Source organism: Muntiacus reevesi, chromosome 2 (assembly GCF_963930625.1).
Source record: "Muntiacus reevesi chromosome 2, mMunRee1.1, whole genome shotgun sequence".
In the NCBI taxonomy this organism is placed as follows: domain Eukaryota; kingdom Metazoa; phylum Chordata; class Mammalia; order Artiodactyla; family Cervidae; genus Muntiacus; species Muntiacus reevesi.
The window spans coordinates 92,851,560-92,876,660 of record NC_089250.1 but is presented as its reverse complement, the minus strand read 5'-3'; the positions used below and the strand labels follow the sequence as shown (position 1 = coordinate 92,876,660).

Sequence of the window (25,101 nt, the reverse complement as noted above, 5' to 3'; positions counted from 1 at the left end):
CTGTGTTATCTTCTGTGACTTTCATAGTTTTTCATTTTACATTTAAATCTGTGATCCATTTTGAGTTAATTTTTGTGAAAGGTGCAAGATCTGTGTTTAAATTCATTTATTTCCATGTATATATCCTGTTATTCCAGCACCGTTAGTTGAAAAGGTGATCCTTTATTTGTTGAATTGTCTTTGTTCTTTTGTCAAAGATCAATGACTATCCCTGTGTGGATCTATTTCTGTGCTATTTTTTCTGTTCCATTGATCCATTTGTCTATTCTTCTGCCAGTACTATACTGTCTTGACTACTGTAGCTTATAGTGAGTTTTGAAGTCAAATAATGTCAATCCTCCAACTTTGTTCCTCCCCTTTAATACTGTGTTGGCTGTTTTGGGAGTTTGCCTTTCCATGTAAATTTTAAACTTTAGTATCAGTTTGTTGATTTCCACAAAGTAACCTGCTGGGATTTTTACTGGAATTGCATTGAGCCTATAGATCAACTTGGGAAGAAGTGACACCGTCTTACCTTACATGGAGTCTCTCCATTTATTTAGTTATTCTTTGATTTCTTTTATCAGAGCTTTGTAGCTTCCCTCATATAGATCTTGTACATATTTTGTTAGATTTGTGACCAAGGTTTTTTTTTGGGGGGGGTGCTAAGGAAGGAGAATTTTTAAAAGTATTTTTAAAAGAAAATAAAATTAGAAAGTATGGCAATTACAGAGAAGTAAAGTAAGAGAACAATTAAGCGGCAACGCATAATTCCAATTATAAAATACCAAAAGAACAGAATACAATTTTCTAAAAGGCATGAAAAAATCCCAAAGTCTTCCTTTGAAAGGAACATGCAGGAAGGAAGCTGAGATTTACAAGGAGAGCCCAAGAACACAGTTCAGGGCTGGAGCAGTTTTCCGCAGAACAGACTGCACAGCCAGCAGGGCCCTTACCATCTGCCCTGCACCATGCCCTGAGAATGGCCCCCGGCCAGGCAAGAGGAGAGGGAGGGAAGAAAAGGCACATGTGCGGCCCTGCAGACCCTAAATCTCTTCCACTGGTCAGAAGGCCAAGTCAAGGGTCTGAGGTGTCACCTCTTCTGAGAAAGCACGGGCTCTCAAACAGACTGGTGAAATGCCAATCCCTGTCGAAAATTAGACACCTCATCTCACACTTGAGGATAACTAGGATGAATGAAATACCTTTAGCCAAATGTTGCTTACCAAGTGCAACTGCCATAAAACTTTCTCTTGGAGGAAAAGTCTGTGTTGAAAAGCTGCTTGGTGGCAGAGACTGGGTTTCAGAGAACAGAAAACAAATGAGACAATCAAACTTCTCCGGGGAGAGATGAACAGAGATTTGGGGTGGAGGGATGCTAAGAGCAAAGGGGAGGAGAGTAATGGAAGGAAAACAAAACAGAAGAAAAGCAGATGGCATGCATCAGAGGGACTATGCTCTAGAGCCAAATATCTAATTCCACGGGGTCTGGGCCATTTCCATTTCAAGGCTTTTGGGTGCTAGCAAATAAATTGACTCCTTTCATTTTTCTATCCTAAGAGTTATATCTGCTATTCCTAATTGCTTTGTGTAAAATCAAGATTTGGGAGGGAAATCCAGAAATGGGGGCTGCATTCCACATCTGAATCAGCACAGAGAAGAGAAACACACCGTAAGAGGTAAAACAGAGGTGATCTCAAATCACAACAGAGGCAGTGATTCAAAGCCAGTCATGAACACAGAAATACAAATTTCAGGGAACATTTGGACATTTTGGAGAAATATAGGATATGATGATCAAATTCTCAAGTAGGTACATAAGAAACAAAAATGCTCCTTTTTCAAAATGAATGGCAACCAATGTTAATTGAATGTTTACCATGTCTCAGTCTTGTATCAAGCAATTGACAAGAATTGTCTCCTTTGTCCTTATAATTCTACAAGGATAGCACTCATCTTTACTTGCAAATATGAAAACTGATACTGGAAAATAATAACTTATCCAAGGGCACCCAGTAAGGGACAAGCCAGAATATGAGCCCAGACTGTCTGACTCCAGAATCCAAGGGTCATCTGAGATGGTTGATAACACTTTTTCTATGTCCACTGGCCAGAATGACTCACAACTAAGAGGTCTTATGATTCACTGATATTGAAACTCGACTTATTGTTGAGGTCACTAAACCATCTCCTTATTGCAAAATCCCTAAAGCTGCCTTCTGAGTCACAAAAGAAGTAGAACTCAGTTGCTTTTTTTTTTTAATGAGAATAGTTAATATTAATTGTGCACAAGCCAGATGCTCTTAACCCTCCTTGGAACTTAATTTTTCTCTACAGCTCTTATCACCATTTGATATCTTGCATTTAACTTATTGATTGGCTTATTATGTCTTCCCCAACTAGTTGTCCCTAACAGCAGAGATTTTTGTTCTATTTAGTAGTCCTTGATAAATATTTGTTGATTGAGCCTTAATATTTATCCAATGGTATAACAATTTGGAGATGTTTGTTTTTTTAAAAAAATGTTTTTTAAACATACACAATATAAAGAACATAGTGGTTGTCTGACAAAATTTCTGTCAAGATTAAGTATTATAGAGTATATAATATGCTCAGCATCTTAGTTCTCTGTCTTGCTATGAAAAATAAGACAATTATTCATTCCAATTGCTTTGGTCCAACTCATGCAAGGTTTTGGCCATCTTTTATGTCTGTTGGCAATTTTCTGAACAAACCTCTGTTCAGAAGGAAAAACAGAGATGGAAAAATTCAGTCTATAAGACCACAAGTGCTTTTGACATTGACACAGAGGAAAACTGGGTCAAATTAAATCGATTTAGATAATGGCAAGGTTAAAAGTAATTTCTGAAAACTGCTCCCTAAACTTCAGATTTTTTTAAAAGCAGTGAATGATAGAAGTTGCTCATTGACGAAAGCCTTTAAAAACTGTCATTTTGATTTTCAAAGTAAATGTCTATTGAAATTTGTTAATGTTGTCATTTTACTATTGTCAGAAATGAAAGTAATTTTTGGTTCATTCTGCATTATTGACCTGTGTAATGATTTCTGTTACTCTGAAGTGGGACCTGCTCCAGGGATCCTGTGTAACTGAGACATCTTTGATGTGGCTCCCTTAACTCATTTCTCTGAGAGGCGTTAGTGGGATGGCAGCTCTGCCTCAGGCTGTGAGATGAGTCCCCTCTCCTGCAGAAACGGACAGGTCCCCAGATCTGCCTTCTGCCTTCAAGTTTTCCTGGGGGTTTGGTATCATGGAATCTTATTGGAATGAAAGAATAGAGATATAGGACCCTAATATCTCTCCATCCCATCAGTGCCACATATAGTATTTTATGGATTTAAGTGAATATTATGAAGCCTCTGTGGCCTTGAAAAAGGTTTTTCTTTCTAAGCCTTAGCTTCCTCTTCCATCAAATGGGGGTGAGGATAGGTTGTCTTCTTCACTGAATGAAAAGGCACATTGCCTTCAGAGCAAGTGCTCACGAGCTGCAACTATTGCTCTGTGTCATTACTCTCATAACAACTTCACAGAACCTTGCTCTCTCCTACTGAGAGTCCCCAGGCAGTGTTTTCTCCCAGTGTCAATATCTTGTTGGATGGCTCAGCCAAGTTGTCTCCCAGGGAGTTTTGCCCAGACACTTCTGAGCCCACTGTATCAGGGAATCTTGCCTTGTCTTAGGCCTCAAATCCCTTCAAAAGAGATGGAAACAGGGCTCCAGTAGGATATGATGCTTAGAGAATTCTTCTGAAGTCCCGACAGGTCCTCCTTTCTTCTGATGATTCTGTTTCATCTGTAAGCAGCATACACAGACCTACTTTTGACCTACCAGAGGGAGAGATGCAGGAACTAATAGGTCAACATTAGTGAGACCTTTGACATCATCTGACAAAAGTATTCCAGGAAGACGTCTGCAAGGAGCTTCATGGGTTTCTGTTTTTGCACATTGGTTTCTCATTCCTTAAGCAGGATGAGAGCCACAGACTGATGATCTCATGGCTGGAAGGCTCATGGAGTTTAGTCCAGATGGTCTGGGGAGCCCTGACCAGGGGCCAAGGAAGGCCTTCAAGCAGGGAGTGTGACCCACTGAAAATGTACCTAGTTTTTGTCATATGCATGTGTGTGGAGAGAGGTCCACAGTGCCCAAATTCCCTGATTTTAAACATGAAGAAACTAGGGGCTGAAGAAAACAGGTGGGATCTCTCCAAACTAATTTAAAAGTGGCTTCATCCAAATTACAGTAGGCTTCCTGTTACAAGGAGTTGGGGGGAAACCACCTTATTATTTCCGTATCTTTTTTCCATCTTTCAGGCAGGTTCTCTCAGAATCTAGCAAGTTTACCAAGGATCTCCAAAGCCTCCCTGCCACTCATACACTACTCTCTGCCATGGACAGATTTCACCAGATTTAGCAAACAACAACAATAAAAACACCAGCAACAAAACAAGAGGAAGCCTAGTTAAATTGGAACTTCACATACACAATTAAGTGTGTTAGTATAACTACATTCTGTTTCTGAAATTCAGATGTAACTGAGCAGCCCTCAGAAGTATCGGGCCACAGCCCTGACCTGGAGCACATTTAGGGACTGTTCTCCTACAGTTGCTAACTAAGCACTGGGTGCTTAGCTAACTAAGCACTGGGTGGTCTGGGAGCAGAGACCAAGACCTGCAGACTGGCCTCCAAGTCTTGGAGGACCCTAAGGGAAGCACATGAATCCATGACCCACAGGTTAAGCAGTAATTTTCTAAGCTAAGGTGGGTGAGGGAAATTTCTATAAACTGAGGGAAAACTGAAACCCAGGGGTCAAAATATAGCTCCCTCTGACCTAAAGATAGCAAGAGGTGAAGTGGAGGTTCTCTCTCTCATGCGGAGTTCACAATATCCAGAGCTGGGGGCCACCAGGTTGATGTGGGCTCTCATGACACCTCTCAGTAAATCAGAAAAGAGCTTCTTTCACAGGTGGAAACTTCTAATTCCTAAATTAGTTTCTCAGTATTAATAATTATTGAAATAATGTTAACCTATATGGTTTTTATAAATTCACTAATTGAATATAAAATTATGGAAAATGTAATCATAGTTGACTAGAAACTCAAGGTCACCAGACCATAAAATGATTACACTCAATATCTTACTTTCATGGTAATGCTTACTTGTCCCAACAACTTGTTACCTGGGGAAATTGTTGCTACATTTGCCTGCCTGTCTTGTGACATTTTAGGCTTTGAGTCTTTTAAAATAAGCTTTTATTCTGAGAAACTGTATTGGCAGAGTTAAATATATCCTGAAAGCTACAGAAGCATGCAGAAAGGCATCTGATAAGCTATTGCTGCAAATATATTAAAATATACTAACAGATGCCATATAGATTTTAGAAAGCAACCTGAGGCTTTTAGCTGCTCTTTTGTTGATATTCATCAATATCATATTGCTTATGTATGTTGAACATATTTTTTCATAAATTACATAGTACAGTACTATACGGTCATTATCATTCTCAAATACATGGCAACTGAATTACTGAGAAGGTCATAATACTGAGTGTCATAAACCTGTTTTTGAAAGATAGCACTGTTGTAGCAAACACAGGAAAAAATAATTTCACTTTCAAATTAATTTTGGATTATAGTTGGGAATAAAATAGTTGGGATTCTAGAGAGTCCCTTGGACTGCAAGGAGATCCAACCAGTTCATCCTAAAGGAGATCAGTCCTGGGTGTTCACTGGAAGGACTGATGCTGAAGCTGAAACTCCAATACTTTGGCCACCTGATGGGAAGAACTGACTCATTGGAAAAGACCCTGATGCTGGGAGGGATTGGGGGCAGGAGGAGAAGGGGACAACAGAGGATGAGATGGCTGGATGACATCACCGACTCAATAGACACGAGTTTGGGTAAACTCCGGGAGCTGGTGATGGACAGGGAGGCCTGGCAAGCTGCAGTCCATGGGGTTGCAAAGAATGGGACACGACTGAGCGACTGAACTGAACTGAACTGATAGTTGGGATGATCACAGGATTTGGTGATTAAATGAGTTTTCACTATACCCTTTCTAATGTTTCTTTCATCAGTGTAGGGGAATCTGTAAGTTGTTTAGCATCAATAATATGTATTTTATAAATACTATCTCTTTGAGGTAAAATTGTATTATATGCAGATGATATCATATTATATATAGAAAACCCTAAAGACTCCATATAAAAATTACTAGAACTGATAAATGAATTCAGCAAGGTAACAATATATAAGATTAACATTCAGAAGTCAGTTGCATTTCTTTACACTTAACAATGAAATATCATAAAGAGAAAGTGAAAAAACAATTTCTCTTAAAATCACATTATAAAATACTGAGGAATGAACCTTATCAAGGAGGTGAAAACCTCCTTATGATGAGAACCATAAAACATTGATAAAAGAAATTGGAAATGATTCAAAGAAATGAAAAGGTATCCCATGCTATTGGATTGGAAGAATTCATATTGTTAAAATGACAATACTATCCAAAGCAACCTAGAGATATAATACTATCTATTCCAAATGACCCAGGACATCTTTCACAGAACAAGAACAAATAATCCTAAACTTTATAATGAGCTATGAAAGATCCAAAACTGCCAAAGCAGTCCTGAGGGAAGTGAACAAAATTGGAGGCATAACCCTTCCAGACTTCAGACAATGCTACAAAGCTACAGTAATCAAAACACTGTGGTACTGACCCAAAAACATACACATGGATCAATGGATCAGAAGAGAAAGTTCAGAAATACACCTACACACCTATGGACAATTAATCTTGACAAAGGAGGCAAGAATATACAATGCAGATAACACAGTGTCTTCAGCACATGGTGCTGGAAAAGCTGGACAGCTGCATGTAAATCAAAGAAGTGAGAACAGACCTAACACCATGCACAAAAACAAACTAAAAATGGCTTAAAAGCATGACACCATAAAGCTCTTAGACAAAAGCACAGGCTAAACATTCTCCAACAGAAATCATACCGAAGTTTTCTTAGGTCAGTCCCCCAAGGCAACAGAAATAGAAGCAAAAAAATAAACAAGTGGGACCTAATCAAACTTATAAACTTTGGCACAGCAAAGGGAACCATAAACAAAATGAAAAAACAACCTACAGACTGGGAGAAAATATTTCCAAATGATGTGACTGACAAGGGCTTAATCTCCAAAACATACAAACATCTCATATGATTCAATAACAACAACACAGAAAAACCAAGCAACCAAATAAAAAAAATTGGCAGAAAACCTATGTAGACATTTCTCCAAAGAAGATATACAGGTGGCCAATAGGTACATGAAAAGATGTTCAACATTACTAATTATTAGAGAAATGCAAATCAAAACTACAATGAGGTACCACCTCACATCAGTCAGAATGGCCATCATCACAAAGTCTACAAATAATAAATGTTGGGGAGGGTGTGGAGAGAAAGGAACTCTCCTACACTGTTGGTGGGAATTTAAATTGGCGCAATCACTTTGGAAAGCATTATGGAGGTTCCCAAAAAAGCTAAAAATAGAGCTGCATATGATTCAGCAATTCTGCTCCTGGGCATATATCCAAACAAAACTACAAAACTACACTTCAAAAAGATATATGTTCATAGCAGCACTCTTTACAATAACCAAACATGGAGGCGATCCTAATGCCCATTGACAGATGAATGAATAAAAAAAGATGTGTATACATATATACATATGTATACACATGTATATATATATACATGTGTATACATATATACCATGGAATACTACTCAGCCATCAAAAAGCCATTTATAACAACATTGATGGATCAAGAGATTATTGTACTAAGAGAAAAATGAACACTGATATTAAATAAATAATAATATCATTTTATTAAGTAAAAATGATATTATTTATATGTAGAATATAACCTATAACACAGATGAAGTTATTACTATTTATTGATATTTATGAAACAGATAAACAGATAAGTTATTGATATTTATGAAACAGACTCACAGACATAAAAAAAACTTGTGACTACCAAAGGGGAAAGGGGGTGGGGGAGAGATAAATTAGGAGTTTGGGATTAGCAGATACACTCCACTATATATAAAAGAGATAAGCAATAAGGTCTTACCACATAGCATAGGGAACTATTTAATATCTTATAATAAAGCATAATGGGAAAGAATATGGAATGGAAATGATATATATATGATATATATATACCCATGTATATGTAATGGAAAGTATATGCATCTATGTGTGTGTATACATACATAAATATGAATAAACTTGCTAAATTGTAAATCATAAATCAGCTATACTTCAAAAAAATGTATAAATGCCACCTCTTCATTTTTCTTCAAAATATTTCTGAATTCCTGCAATGCTCTCAGGATCATAATGCACGTGGAATTTTAGTTCCTATAACTTTATGCTAATTACATTAATTTTTCCTCAGACACCACACCAAATTAGTCCTAAACAAATACCTTTAAAAGTAGTTTTAAAAAGTATACCTTTGGCTAAAATCCAGAGTTTAAGTCTTTATTGGATATTGAGAATTTCTAAAACAAAATTATGTAGTTTTTAATTGACTTTTCATGGCATGAAGGCATCAGCTCAACTTTCCCACCACATATCCAATATTTCAAATTTATGTTTGGTAAATGTGCATTTCCTACCAAGTTTGAAAAATGTAGAGAACCTGACATGAGGTATTGCAGCCCAGAGAGAAGACAGTGTCCCTCTGTTGAGGCAGCCTGGCGTGGGGCCTCTGACCCACATGGAGTGTGTCAGGGTAGCAGACCAGTGCATGAGCGAAAGAGACAGTCCCCTTGGAGGGAAGTCTGGTTGCTCTCAGAGTCTGAACAGGCGAAAGAGGATGTCCACGTGAGTGAGGTGGCACAGCCCAAAGAACATGCGCCACCGTGAGGTGAGGAGGATGTCAGGCAGGGGAGATGCAATATTGGTTCTTAACAGGGTAACTGATCAAACCATGTTAGTATATGAAGAATAATGGAATTCAGATTTCTCAGATTTGGAGAAGGTAGTTACAAATATGGAAAGGGGAAAAGACCTGTGTATTCAATCGGGATTGAAAGAACTATAGGAACTCAAGTTCAAAATGTATGACTGTATAGAAGTAAACACAAATGGAAATGTTTATGTGTGCTCAGAAACATGTGTACATTGACATACTTACATGCATATATATACATAACAGAGTCCCCTGTGGCTCAGATGGCAGAGTCTGCCTGCAAAGAAGGAGACCTCAGTTCGATCCCTAGGTCGGGAAGATCCCCTGCAGAAGGAAATGGCAACCCACTCCAGTATTCTTGCCTGGAGAATCCCAGGGACAGAGAAGCCTGGAGGGCTGTCGCCCATGGGGTTGCAAGGAGTTGCACATGGCAGAGCAACTGACACTGTCATATACACTATTCACTAAGTCGCTCAGAAACAATGGTGTCTCAATATCAACAAGCACAGCTAGGGTGCAGATCTTGCCTTCTATTCTATTGCTTTCTTCATTTCAAGGTTCCAGGAGAAGTTAACTGATTCTAAGACTGGGCAGGGAAAGTACAAACCCGGGACATGTTGCTGTGTAGAAATGCTGCAAGAATCATGGGACATGTCAAAAGAACACGGAAGTCAGCTTGCAGGGTCCCCCCACTGGTCAGATTGGGGACAACATGAACATCAAAATAAATAATGGTAGTAACAGATTGCATTCCACTAAACAAACAGGAAAATGTGTATCCATACAAATACAAAAAAATAAACAATAAATTAAATGCTTGATGAGGAATGAGATATTTTCATCATATTAAAATAATTCTGAATTCCACAGGGGGAAAATGTATGCTCTACTTTAATCAAGTGATCAAAGATGATATTACCTGTAATGGGGCAAGTCAAAATCCTATGCCACCTCCTAGGATGCAGGGAGAAAAGCACAGCATCACTTCTGTGTTATTCCTGTCAAAGACACATAACCTGGATCCAATCTTCAGGAAGCATCAGACAAACCCAAACTGAGGAACGTTCAAGGACATAACCGACCTGTAATCTTCAGAAGTATCAAGGTCCTGAAAGTGAAGGAAAGACCGAGGACTGTTTCAGCTTGAAGTAAACAGACTGACATCTATCTGCATCCCATCGTGGGTTATCAGGACAATTGATGCAGGAGATGAAGGTTCGATCCCTAGGTCAGGAAGATCCTTGGAGGAGGGCATGGCAGCCCACTCGTCTTCTTGCCTGGAGAATCCCATGGAGAGAGGAGTCTGGTGGGCTATGGTCCACAGGGTTGCAAAGAGTTGAACACGACTGAAGTGACTGAGCACACATGCATGAATGGCGCCTGTGGATGAAATGGTAATCTTGTATCCATGCGAATTTCCTGAATTTGAGGCTTTTGTGGTGGCTGTGGGGGACAATATTCTCATTTATAGGAAATACACAATAAAGTAATAAGAAGTGATGGTACATCAAGACTGATGGTGCATCAATGAGTTCTTAAATGGTTTAGGGAAAATGGATTAGCTGAGTTTCTGTACTGTTTCAAAATAAAAATAAGGTAGAGAAGGGATATGCAATGTCCCAGAATACATTTTAAATATGCTTCCTTAAATTATTGTGTTTTCCATGCACATTTGCAACAAAGTTGCATTCCTGGCTCAAATTATTTTTTCCTAGATTTGGCTTTTGTAAGTGTTTGGTAGTATGTTAACTTAGAGTTCATAAAACTTTAAAGCAATAAGTAAATATAATTTGAAGTAATAATATATGTAAAAAATAGGCAATTTATAGACCAACAAAACTCCCATACCATTGAAAGTAACTACTATAATACAATTAGTGGACCATTTGGTAATAATTTCTTATTTTTAAGCAATATTTTGGGGCTTATTAATTATGATGAATATTAGCTATTAAAAGTTATTTGTGTTAAAACAAAAATACTTATAGATTTAAATTGGGAACTCAAAATACCATTCTGTTTTTTGCAAACCAGTTCTGGAAGCTATGAACAACAAATCAACTTCAAAACATTAAATTTAGCCAGTATCTAATATTAAGTGTTTTAATTTTACAAAGTAATATAAAATTACTGAAGGTTGGTTTGTCAGTTTTGTTTTGTTGGAAGGAGCCCAAAAACATTTACTTTGATATTGGAATCACTTATGGCTAAAAGAATTTTGTAATGATATTGATTTTAAGTGAAATAAGTTTTTAAAGCTTTGAGTTGGCGAGTCAGGCGGGAGAGGTCTGGTCAGAGAACTGCAGCTTTGAGACGCTGATGGATGCTGCATCACGGATGGCAGGCCAGGAACTGACTGGCTTCCCTCTACATTCAACCAGTGTATTTCTTTAAAAAGCAAACTCTTTTCAGACTTTCAATAATAATCCTGGGATTTTATGGTAAAAATGAAAGTGCTCTATCTCTCTTTTAAAAAGTGTTCTCCAAAGTGAGGTCTGAAAGATAGCCTAATACAGAGCAGGAAGAAAATATAGTAATTTTTAAAATTTTGTGCCTAATTTTCATGTTATCCTTTTAAATGTTTTATCTTTCATATATTATTTATAATGCACATAGTAATTTAGTGCAGCAGTAGAAGTCCTGGCTCCCTATGTTCATTCTGGAGTCATTTGAGTCCCTTTGCCAACACATTTGTTTCCTGAAACACTCCTGATGCCACATCCAGACCTCATCCCTAACTCAGGCACTCTCGGCCAGGGTGTGGGGAAAAGGGTGGCCCTGTTGGTTTGCTGTCCCCCTTTACACAGGCTCTGGAATTAAAGTGAGTGCAGGTCCCTTGGTAGGGATGTGGTTTAGGGAGAGTCATGTGACTTCTCCCAGGACTTAGAGTTGGTCCTTAGCCTGGAGATGGGAACACGGAGGCCATCACGGGGGTGCCATGCAGATGCTGAGACTGTGGCTCCACTGCACCGTATTGCTGCTGTAGTCATTACGGGTTTCCCTGCTGGCTCAGCAGTAAAGAATCCACCTGTAATGCAAAAGACACGGGTTCCCTGGGTGGGGAAGATCCACTGGAGAAGGAAATGACAACCCACTCCAGTATTCCTGCCTGAAAAATTCCATGGACAGAGGAGCCTGGAGGGCTACAGTCCATGGAGTGGCAAAAGAGTTGGACATGACTGAGCAACTAAACAAAAACAACAGCAGTTATTACTCATGATAACAAAATATAATTTGAGATGACTTTAAAACAAGTCTTACTGCCAAGATATCCAAGATGAATCTGTTTTAGGATAAATTCAGCCAGTTGTCAGTAGGTTTCTTCTGAATCCTTTCTAAATTTTTCAGGATTTTCCCTAGAAAAAAAATGTTCTCAAGGAAGACAAAGTAGAGAAATGCTCTCTCTTTAAGGGAGTATGAGATAGCATGAATCCTTCTATAGACTGAATGCTTGTGTCCCCCTAGAATTCCTAAGTTGAAACCTAACACCCAAGGTGATGGTGTTAGGAGGGGGGACTTTTGGGAGGTGCTTTTGTCATGAGGGTGTAGCCTGCTTGCAAAGGATTAGTGTGCTCATAAAAGAGAATCCAGAAATATCCCTCACCTTTCCCACCAGGTGAGGTTACAGTGAGGAGATGGCCACTATGAACCAGCTGTGAGCCTTCAGAAAGACGTGGAATCTGCTGCTTGATCTTGGACTTCCCAGTCTCCAGAACTATCAGCAATAGATATGTGTTGTTTAACCTACCCAATCTGAGCCAAGATAAATCTTGTCTCTTATGTTTAAAAATAACACAAATAGTAAAAAACTACATTGTGACCCACGACATGTCATCCCTCCTCTATGAAGCCAAGAGCTTAATTAGGTTTGGACGGCTGAACAGAGTTTGATTAAAAACAAACACCAGTGCTCGATTCCTCTTCCTGTTGATTTTCTCCTAGAACAAAAGAAAAGCCCCAGGTCTCTGTTGCCACTGAACAGAAACAGGCCAAATCCCAAATTAGGAAGCCTCTGGGTCTGTTTCAACTGCAGATGTGTGGAATTACATCAAAGCTCTATTGTTCACTCCAAAGGATGAACCCTGCAAGACTGCAAATACATCTCAGTTCATCAATTGAGGGGCACAAAAAAATATGATTTTGCTTCTTTTTAAAAGTGTAAATTTCTGTTTTAAATCCAATTTTGCCAGTTGTCATGGGCTCAGCTGTGTCACCCCGCTTTCATATGTTTGAAGCCTTAACCCCCAGGAGCTCAGAATGTGACTGCATTTGGAGTCAGGGCCTTTAAAGAGGTGATTAATGTAAAATGCAGTCATTAGGGTGGTTCCTAATGAAATATGATAAGAAGATATTAGGACACAGATAATATAGTCCACAAGACAGTCATCTGATAGCACATCGAGAGGATGGCCATGGAACAACCATGGAGAGCAACCTCAGAAGAAATCAATCCTACTCACACCTTCATCTTAGAATTCTGACCTCCAGAGCTATGAGAAAATAAATGTCTAAGTCACCCAGTCTCTGGTCTTTCTTATGGGAGCCAGAGCAAGCAAATACAGCTGTGTTTCAGAAATGGTCTCTTTCAATTTGAGGATTCCACCTTCCTACCCTAAAACTTGGCTTCAGTTTTGGGGAGCTTGTGTCAGGGCAGGGGGTTCATGACATTTCCCCACTGTGCCTTTAGAGACACTGCACCGTTGTTCCGAAGGCTGACTACATAATTTGCAGACACAGTGCATCATGAAAATATTGGCCCTTTCATTCAAAAGCATAAACAAAGCTTGGTTAAAGGTTCAGTTCAGTTCAGTTACTCAATTGTGTCTGACTCTTTGCGACCCCATGGACTGCAGCACGCCAGGCCTCCCAGCCCATTACCAGCTCCCAGAGTCTGCTCAAATTCATGTCCATCGAGTTGGTGATGCCATCCAGCCATCTGTCGTCCCCTTCTCCTCCTGCCTTCAGTCTTTCCCAGCATCAGGGTCTTATCCAGAGTGTCAGTTCTTTGCATCAAGTGGACAAAGTATTGGAGCTTCAGTTTCAGCATCAATCCTTCCAATGAATATTCAGGACTGATTTCCTTTAGAATGGACAGGCTGGATCTCCTTGCAGTCCAAGGGACTCTCAAGAGTCTTCTCCAACACCACAGTTCAAAAGAATCAATTCTTCGGTGTTCAGCTTTCTTTATAGTCCAACTCTCACGTCCATTCATGACTACTGGAAAAGCCATAGCTTTGACTAGACGGACCTTTGTTGGGAAAATAACGTCTCTTCCTTTTAATATGCTCTCTAGGTTGGTCATAACTTTTCTTCCAAGGATCAAGCGTCTTTTAATTTCATGGCTGCAGTCAGCATCTGAAGTGATTTTGGTTAAAGGTACTACTACTAAAATATAAAGCTCCAGTCCTTCATGGTCTCTCCTTGACTTGTTGTGGATGGTGTTTCTTGCTATTTAATGTCATTATAGGTAAATAAAAATTTAATTATTAGCATGAGTTTTATTATTTATCTTTATATTGGGTAATACCCCCTTTAAATAATTTGCATGTGGACTTACAGTTCCTATCTCATACCTGGTAGGTGCACAAGTATTTTGTTCTCAGAACTGTGGAAATTCTGCACAAGATTAACTCCATTGTTTTCAACTGATACACCCATCTGCTACCAACCCTCCTACCTTCAGCTTGCTGATGAATAAGGAACAGCTGAAAGGTCAGGAACAGGGGGTTGCTTTTCTTTTCTCTTCCCATCATGTCGCTGTTTTCAGCTTTAGTGGTTGGTTACCATGGTGGCTACCCACTCCCGTATTCTTGGGGCTTCCCTGGTGGCTCAAATGGTAAAGAATGTGCCTGCAACACGGGCAACACGGGTACAAACCCTGGGTTGGAAAGATCCCCTGGAGAAGGGAATGGCTACCCATTTCAGTACTCTTGCCTGGGGAATTCCATGGACAGAGGGGCCTGGCAGGCTTGTCCATGGGGTCTCAAAGAGTCTAAGACGACGGTGCGGCTAACACAAACACCAGAGGAATATCACTAGTGAGAAGTGTGCTTGGTTGCTCAAAGGAGGCCTCTGTCTCCTTTCTGGTTTGCAGGGTGAGGGTAGGGAAAGCGTGGGTGCTCGCAGACATGACTCACTTTGCGTTTCGCTGAGCATGGCATGTCCACTTCAGCGCCATGCGCACGGGCAGGGTGACCAGTACGCTAATGAGCTAACTGCTGACAAGCACGAGGGCAGGGGCCCACGCGTGTGCTCTGCTGTCCCACCGCTTCACTCACAAGCACAAGCTCAAAAATAAAATTACTAAGGACTTCAAGGGACAGAGAGCACTGAGTCTAGTGTGGGCCTCTTCCAAGGGTGGGCCTTCCAAGGATGGGGTCTTTGGGAGGCGGGGCCCTGTGCAATCACAAGTATTGCCCACTGTGAATTCCAGGCTGCCTCCCCTCTGTGGCCCCTCCCCAAGGACCTTCAGGCTTTGGAGACTCAAGTCAGAACTAAAGAAATATGTTTTACTGCTTTACTGCTTTGGTGGGCTGGTATTTTTCTAATGTTTTCCTAATGCTTCGCTGCTACGGTGGTGTTTTTCCAACACACTGACTCTCTTCACTCAGTGTTTTCAGCACCCTCCCAACCCCCAGGACTTCTCCTATAGTGTGGTGTAAGGCAGGCTTTCTATTGAGTTGAACTGTTTGGTCAGTCACTGCAAAAACCTGCCCCTCTTCCATTGCTCAAGAGGGTAGTGCTGCATCTCAAGGTAAATATAAATATATATATAAAACATATTTACATGTTCATTTACAAATACACACAGTACTATGGTGTTGCACACTCAGTTATGTCTGACTCTTTGCGACCCCGTGGACTGTAACTCACCAGGCTCCCCTGTCCTTGGGATTTTCCAGGCAAGAATACTGGAGTGGGTTGCCATTTCCTCCTCCAGGGGATCTTCCCAACCCAGGGACTGAACCCATGCCTCTTCTGTTTCCTGCACTGGTAGACAGATTCTTTACCACTTATGCTACCTGGGAAGCCCCATACATATTTCAGCATTTACATATATAAATATAAAATACAAATATTATTTAAAATGTGTGTGTTCAGTCGTGTCTATTTGTAACCCTATGGACTGTAACCTGCCACGCTCCACTGTTGAAAGGATTTTCTAGACAAGAATACTGAAATGGGTTGCCATTTCCTCCTCCAGAGGATCTTCCCAACCCAGGGATTGAACTCACCTCTCCTGCATCTCCTGAATTGTAGGCAGATTCTTTACTGCTTGAGTCATCAGGAAGTCCCATTTAAAATATGATTTTTCCCTCTATTTTGATAAGATGGAATGCACTGCATTCCAGAGATCTTTCTCAACTCTGTGATAACAATTTGACATTGTCTTAATTAGTCCTTATACATCCCCACCTTTCAGATGTTACAGTCAAGGTTCAGTGAAGTCCAATCACTTGTCTAACATGATACACTCAGTGTATGACCTCTTGCCTCAGTCTAGAAGTGCAGATGGGTGCTTGGGGTGAGTCTCTGGCCAGGGAGACAAAGTCAGAAGATGGAGGGGAAGTCTTGACTGGTGTTTCTTCTTGGGCCAAACTTAGGGTCCTTAGAAAGAGCCCTGTTGGTCCTGGCTGGTCAGGAGTCTGAGAGCAGAGGTCTCAGCCAAGCAGGGTGCAGGCATTCCTGGGAAAAGCTCAGGTTCGTGGGGAGCACTGGCTTCTCCTTCCTGCCAGTGTCCTAGTTGCCCTCCCAGCTGATACTGTCATTTGTCACATGTTTGCCCACGTGTCACTCTTACAACAGTATGTTCAGGAAAGCCTGAGAAGTACATTCAAGCCGCAGAAACACAGCATATGGGCTAACACGTTGATCCATCTTGAGAGTATATTATGAGGGGCCAAGTGATCTTAGGGCAAATTAATATATTTCAAGAAGCAGCAAAATGACTGCAAGAATAGCATGAGGGCTAGTGATCATTTACTGGTCCAGAAATACTTCTGGGAGTGCTTCTATTAAAACCTTATTTATTTACTTGTCTGTGTGGGGTCTTAGTTGAGGCATGTGGGATCTAGTTTACCAATGAGGGATCGAACCAGGCCCCCCTGCATTGGGATCATGGAGTCTTAGTCACTGGACCACTGGGGTAGCCCCTCTAGTAGTCCTTCTTAACATTCCCCACCTTTCATCACTTCTCTTGTTGACAGTAAACACTATTCAAGTTTTCTGAAAGAAATATGGATGACACAGTACACTGTGTGTGACCCTAAAGCTTAATTCATTTCTGAACAATGATACTGATGGTTTGGAGGATGGATACTTTCCTGGGCAGAGAAAGGAGCTGAGTAGAACATATGAGGCAGCCCTGGATATAAATAATTGAAGCCAGCAGTCACCCCATCATGCACAGCCACTGTGGTTTAGATACTGCTGCTTATCCCCAAATGGAAGTGGGGTTCAAGAAGGGGACAGTCAAAAAACTTAGTTTGGCCTGGAACTGGATGGTCTGAGTTTTAATTCTGATTCCATCATAGACAGACTACTTGTATGGCTGTGGAAAATCATCTCTCTTATTATCAGCTGTGTCTTCCATAGTTACAATATTTTTACAAGAAATTGTAAGATCTATTCTCTTGGAAACTTTCAAATATACAATACAGTACTATTTACTATTGTCACCATGCTGTACATCACATCCCCAGAACTTATTTACTTTATAAATGGAAGTTTGTGTCTTTTGACCACCTTCCATCTTCACCTGTTTCACCCACTCCCAGCTCCCTGCCTCTGTTCTCATATCTATAAATTCAGGTGCTACTCTTCTTATTTTTCTGCTTTTTTTCTTTGTTTCTTGTTTTTTAGGATTCCACATATAAGTGAGATCATACAGTATTTGTCTTTCTCAGTATGACTTATTTCAGTTAGGACTGTGCTTTCAGGATCCATTCATGTTGTTGCAAATGGTAAGATTTCCTTCTTTTTATGGTTGAATAATATTCCATTGCATATATTCAATATGTCTTTTCTGATATAACAAAAATTATTTTGTGACTCAAAGAAACACTTTGTACTGATATTTTGTAAGAAAAATAGAAATAATGTGCTACTTTAAATATTGCTGAACATCTAAAGAATGCCTTATTTTGTGCTAGTAAACTGGAATGTACATATAAATGTACATTAAATGTTCATTAAAGGGTAAACTATTATTTTTTTAATAAAAAATGAAAATAGTGACCTCACAGGGTTTGTCCTGAGGATTAAATTAGACTCTCAGGCAAACCCCTTAGCACAGTTTCTAGCTTACAGAAGGCACACATCAGAGTTGATCATCATTTTTATAGACCTCCATTTTCTTTAGCCTTCTAAAAGAACCAAAAGTTATCTCCGAAAAATATCAGCAGCTTCAGGTGCTATGGGAAAGTGATATCTGTGTTGACCTAATTAGAATGAAGTGAAAAATCCTTTTTGTGTAAAACTTGTTGAAAATCTAAGTTCTGTTAGTTCTTCTGCTTTAGCAATTAGAAGAAATGTTAAAGTATTTTTGATAATTGAATCATTCACTGTAACCAAGGGCATTAATAATTTCAACATTAATGCTTGCAAAAGATTACTGCAAATGCAGATGAGAAGTAATGGGAAGTTGCCGAAAATTCAAAGGGACCCCTGACAAGAGTGTTTCCTCTTGTAATTCTCTTCTCTTTCTCCTACAATTAGAATGCAGCTGACATCCTACTTAGGTTCAGATTCGCTGAGTGGTTTTCCAGGTGCCTGGCCTTTTACAGACAGCCTCATAAGAACCGTGCTCTGATCCTTCTCACTGTAAGAAGACTGAGGGACAGAGGAGCTTTAGCACCAAGTCTACGACAACATCAGTTCAGTTCAGTCGCTCAGTCATGTCCGACTCTTTGCGACCCCAAGGACTGCAGCATGCCAGGCCCCCCTGTCCATCACCAACTTCTGGAGTTGACTCAAACTCATCTCCATGGAGTCAGTGATGCCATTCAGCAATCTCATCCTCTGTCGTCCCCTTCTCCTCCCGCCTTCAATCTTTCCCAGCATCAGGGTCTTTTCCAATGAGTCAGCTCTTGGTGTCAGGTGGCCAAAGTATTGGAGTTTCAGCTTCAGCATCAGTCCTTCCGATGAACACTTAGGACTGATCTCCCTTAGGATGGACTGGTTGGATCTCCTTGCAGTCCAAGGGACTCTCAAGAGTCTTCTCCAACACCACAGTTCAAAAGTATCAATTCTTCAGTGCTCGGTTTTCTTTATAGTCCAACTCTCACATCCATACATGACCACTGGAAAAACCATAGCCTTGACTAGACAGACCGTTGTTGGCAAAGTAATGTCTCTGCTTTTTAATATGCTGTCTAAGTTGGTCATAGATTTTCTTCCAAGGAGCAAGTGCATCTTTTAATTTCATGGCTGCAATCACCATCTTCAGTGATTTTGGAGCCCTCCCAAAATAAAGTCTTCCACTGTTTCCCCATCTATTTGCCATGAAGTGATGGGACCAGATGCCATGATCTTAGTTTTCTGAATGCTGAGCTTTAAGTCAACTTTTTCACTCTCCTCTTTCATTTTCATCAAGAGGCTCTTTAGTTCTTCTTCACTTTCTGCCTTAAGGGTGGTGTCATCTGCATAGCTGAGGTTATTGATATTTCTCCCAGCAATCTTGATTCCAGGCACTGGAGTGGCAGAGTGGTGGCTGCCTGGTGCTGGAGTAGCCAGCGGCAAAGAGGAGATACACCACGTTCAAGGTTGGAGAAACCTCAATAAGAAGGTAGGCACTGGGAGAGGGCATCAGAGGGCAGACAGCATGAAACCACCATCATAGAAAAGTAACCAATCTAATCACATGGACCACAGCCTTGGCTAACTCAATGAAACTTATGAGCCATGCTGTGTGGGGCCACCCAAGATGGTCGGGTCATGGTGGAGAGGTCTGACGGAATGTGGCCCACTGGAGAAGGGAATGGCAAAGCACTTCAGTATTCTTGCCTCGAGAACCCCATGAACAGTATGAGAAGGCGAAATGATAGGACACTGAAAGAGTCAGTAAAGAGTGAAAGAGTCACTGAAAGAGTGAAAGAGTCACTCCCCAGGTCAGTAGGTGCCCAATATGCTACTGGAGATCAGTGGAAAAATAACTCCAGAAAGAATGAAGAGACGGAGCCAAAGCAAAACAACACCCAGTTGTGGATGTGACTGGTGATGGAAGCAAGGCCTGATGCTGTAAAGAGCAATATTGCATAGGAACCTGGAATGTTAGGTCCATGAATCAAGGCAAATTGGAAGTCGTCAAATAGGAGATAGTAAGAGAGAATGTTGACATTTTAGGAATCAGCAAACTAAAATGGACTGGAATGGGTGAATTTAACTCAGATGACCATTATATCTACTATGGTGGGCAAGAATCCTTTAGAGGAAATGGAGTAGCCCTCATAGTCAACAAAAGGGTCCAAAACGCAGTACTTGGATGCAATCTCAAAAACGACAGAATAATCTCTGTTCATTTCCAAGGCAAATCATTCAATATCACAGTAATCCAAGTCTACAACAAAGTATCACTTCAATAATCCAGACAGAATCTGACTCCAAAATTCCAATTTACACTTTGAACTGCATCAGTGCCAGCTATAGGTTTGTGAATTTAGCAACACTGAGAAGGTCTGCTCTCTTGCAAGGACCATCTTTCCCTGTTTCTCAGCATATCTGAGTTTCTACTACTAAGTGATCTATTATCTTGTGTTAAACACCAAACTCTCACTACAGTTTTTCCTCTAAAAGCAAATGAATTTTAGGCATGGTCGTCATATCAGATCTCTTTCTTTGGTAGAACAGGTGTGTGTGTTTGTGTGTGTGTGTGTGGGGGGGGTGTTGGATGTGCTAAAAGAGGGAAAATGTCACCAAGGAAGAAGGGAAAGGACACTAGACAATAGCACAAAACTGTGGAATGGGCTTCAGACTCAACCCTGACTGCATAAGCGACACTATTTTCTAAGAACATGAAAAGTTAATGAGAGAGTCAATTCCTAGGCAGATTGACAAAAAGTCCAGGGTCCACAAGGAGGAAAAAGGGGTCTGGGGCTCTTGAAGTGGAGATAGGGGTCTGGAATTCTCAAGGAGGAGAAAAGGACAAATGTTTTTTTCTCTACATTCCTTCAGTTCAGTTCAGTCGCTCAGTCATGTCTGACTCTTTGCGACCCCATGAATCGTAGCACACCAAGCCTCCCTGTCCATCACCAACTCCCGGAGCTTACTCAAACTCATGTCCATTGAGTCAGTGATGCCATCTAGCCATCTCATCCTCTGTCATCCCCTTCTCCTCCTGCCCCCATTCCCTCCCAGAATCAGGGTCTTTTCCGAGTCAACTCTTCGCATGAGGTGGCCAAAGTATTGGAGTTTCAGCTTCAGCATCAGTCCTTCCAATGAACACCCAGGACTTATCTCCTTTAGGATGGACTGGTTGGATCTCCTTGTAATCCAAGGGACTCTCAAGAGTTTTCTCCAACACCACAGTTCAAATGCATCAGTTTTTCGGTGCTCAGTTTTCTTCACAGTCCAACTCTCACATCCATACATGACTACAGGAAAAACCATAGCCTTGACTAGACGGACCTTTGTTGGCAATGTAATGTCTCTGCTTTTTAATATGCTATCTAGGTTGGTCATCACTTTCCTTCCAAGGAGTAAGTGTCTTTTAATTTCATGGCTGTAATCACCATCTGCAGTGATTTTGGAGCCCCCAAAAAAGTCTGACACTCTTTCCACTGTTTCCCGATATATTTCCCATGAAGTAAAGGAACCAGATGCCATGATCTTAGTTTTCTGAATGTTGAGCTTTAAGCCAACTTTTTCACTCTTCTTCTTTCACTTTCATCAAGAGGCTTTTTAGTTCCTCTTCACTTTCTGCCATAATGGTGGTGCCATCTGCATATCTGAGGTTACTGATATTTCTCCCGGCGATCTTGATTCCAGCTTGTGCTTCCTCCAGCCCAGCGTTTCTCATGATGTACTCTGCATATATGTTAAAGAAGCAGGGTGACAATATGCAGCCTTGACGTACTCCTTTCCCTGTTTGGAACCAGTCTGTTGTTCCATGTCCAGTTCTAACTGTTGCTTCCTGATCTGCATACGGGTTTCTCAAGAGGCAGGTCAGGTGGTCTGGTATTCCCATCTCGTTCAGAATTTTCCACAGTTTATTGTGATCCACACAATCAAAGGCATTGGCATAGTCAGTAAAGCAGAAGTAGATGTTTTTCTGGAACTCTCTTGCTTTTTCGATCATCCAGCGGATGTTGGCAATTTGATCTCTGGTTCCTCTGCCTTTTCTAAAACCAGCTTGAACATCTGGAAGTTCACAGTTCACATATCGGTGAAGCCTGGCTTGGAGAATTTTGAGCATTACTTTACTAGCGTGTGAGATGAGTGCAATTGCATGGTAGTTTGAGCATTCTTTGGAATAGTCTTAGTCAATTACAAAACTCAGTTTAAACTCTTGTACTAGAGATTATACAGCAACAATGTATCCTGTTTGAGGACAGTTTCTCCTTCCTGAAAACCTTCTGGTTAATCTTGTTATCTTAAAATGTAAATTATGGGAGTGTGTCTAGTAAGATCTTTACAACCTCCAGACATTCTTTTGATTCACTGTAATAACTAATTAAAAGGTCTATAACTCCAAGGCTAACACTAGCAGGGGGCACTCTTTCTGCTCTCTTCTGATGTCTATGTCAGAAGCTTTCTCTATCCCTTTTATACTGTAATAAAACTCGATTACACAAAAGTTCTGAGAGATCAAGCCTCGTCTCTGGCCCCGGATTGAAATCTTCTCCTCTGGAGGTCAAGAATCCCTGAGTCTTTCGTGGTTCAGCAACAACCTTTCATTAACTTCCAGTGTGTGTTTTTTTTTCTTTCCTTATTCTAAATGTCTCATGTGTTCATTTGATGAAAAAATTTATTTCAAATAAAAGGGAGGTTGAAATACTAATCAGAGTTGTTTGTGATGCTTTGCAGGGGTTTAACTGCCTTGAATTATTTTGTGGAAATATTAATTATCTAAACCACTTAGAAGAGAAAAAAATTCGTATAATTAAAAAGCCATTTAACTAACCCCTTTTTAATGTCCTTTAATCTTTCTCCAAATTCTCACTTGATAGATTCCAGGTCTATCATTAAAATCATTCCCTTGTGCTGTCACCCTTCACTGTACACACCTTGCAAAATCCCACCTGGGTAAAACCCAATAATTGTTTGACCCCATGTCTCTCCTTGGCAGCTGAACACAATTGGAGAAAAATATAACCATGCTGGCAGGTTTCATGTTAAATTCTCTACCACAAATCCAAGTGTATTTCTCTAGTTGACTGAGTCCCCACTCTTCTAGAGAACTGTTTCTCACCTCTTTCCTCAAAACTCTCACCCAGGGATCCTTACCTCTGGCCACACCTTTGAATCACCTGGAAGTCTATAAAATGCACTAGTACCCATGCCCCACCTCCAGAGATTCTAACTGTGTAGCACAGGGGACCTGGATATGAACGTGTTTTTAAAAATCTCCAGGTGACTCTCATGTACAGTCAGGATTGAGGATCAACTGCTTCCTCAGACACAGTAATCATCCTTCTGATGACTGCACTGAGAAAATCGAATTACTAAAGAACAGCCACAGACTCCCACCAAATCTACCTGCATGGGGCCTTTACTCCATTCTGAACTAAGATTAACCCTTCTGCTTCTGCATTCCAGCCCGTCACCATTCGAGCCAACTAGGGCCTTGTTTGTCATCGCTCCCTCTCTCGCCAGGATCTCTCTTGTATTCTTTCTGCTGAATCATGCCCACCACTATTCAGACATCACTTGATTTTAAGAAATCTCTTCTCCAGTCCCCAAAAGCCACCTCTGTCACTTCCCTTTTCTCTGCAGTAAAATTCCTCCTGAAAATTGGTCTTTACCCAATACACAAATTTCTCTTCCCATTTTTCTGAAATCCACTCCAATCACAGTTTCACAATCCGTCCCCCCCAGCCCCATTGTCAAACCCAGTGGTTAAGTCTCAGCCTTCATCTTACTAGATCCCTCAGCAGCATTTGGTCATTATTTCTTCTTTGGAATACATGTTTAGCCTCTAAAACTTTGCTGTGTCTCAGTTTCCTGAATTCTCAGTCTCCTTTGATGCTTTCTTCTCATTTCCCTCATGTCTAAATATGAGTGTGCTCTCAGACTTTCTAATCCTTGGGTGATCTTGTCCATCTACCTGCTGATGATGCCAACATTTACCTCCAATCCAGACCCGATCCTTGAACTCCAGATTCCTCTCTTAAACTGTCTACTTTCCAGATCCACTTAGATATGTTAAATCCAACATGTTCACAACCAAGTTCTTATTTTTTTTCTCTCTAATCCTGGTGCTCTTGCAGTAGCTCAAGCAAAAAACTATGGAATCATTCTTGACTCATCTCTTTCACTGTCCACTTTTGACTCTTCTGTAAAAGCTGTGGGTTCTACCTCTAAACTATATTCTCATCCTGATCAGTTCTCATCACCTCCATTACTACCATTCTGGTCCAAAACACCCCTTTCTACTGGTCTTTGGGATTTCATCTTTGCTCTGCTCCTGTTTATTTCCCACTCAGCAGTTAGAGTGATCTATCTAAAACACAAGTCAGATCTTGTTATTTCTTTGCTTTCAGCTCTCCAGTGGCTCCCCACTTCACTCAAAATAAAATCCAGTCTTACAAGATTTAATAGCCAACTTCCTCTGCGATTTCCTCTCCTGCACTCTGCCTCAGCTGCACCAGCCTCTTTAGTGTTAATTCAGTATAGCTAGTGTGCACCCACCTTGGGGGTTTGCATTTGTATTCTTTTCCTGAATGCACTGGGCTTGCTCTTAAGGATCTGCCCCAATGTCTTCTTATCAGAGCAATGTCCTCTGACCATACACACACGCACCAATTTCACCACCATCATCATAATCAACATAATGACTGTCCCTCTACTACCTTTTATCAACAAGTGATATATTACATGTTTATTTGTTTCTCTTCTCCCCTTCTATTTGAATGTACAAACTTTTTGGCCCACCCAATGGGTGTGTGTGTGTGTGTGTGTGTGTGTGTGTGT

General features: G+C 40.6%; 1 long non-coding RNA gene across 2 annotated transcripts in view; it reads right to left on the bottom strand.

Moving 5' to 3' along the window:
- Nucleotides 1-25,101, bottom strand: part of LOC136158083 (uncharacterized) — a 46,452-nt gene that overhangs the window by 18,468 nt on the left and 2,883 nt on the right. Inside the window, exon 2 of one of the 2 annotated variants that reach the window (XR_010661317.1) lies at nt 9,893-10,081. This is a non-coding gene — a long non-coding RNA (uncharacterized lncRNA). Of the gene's footprint in view, nt 1-9,892; nt 10,082-25,101 lie in introns of those variants that run through there. The other variant, XR_010661316.1, reaches the window with a different exon arrangement.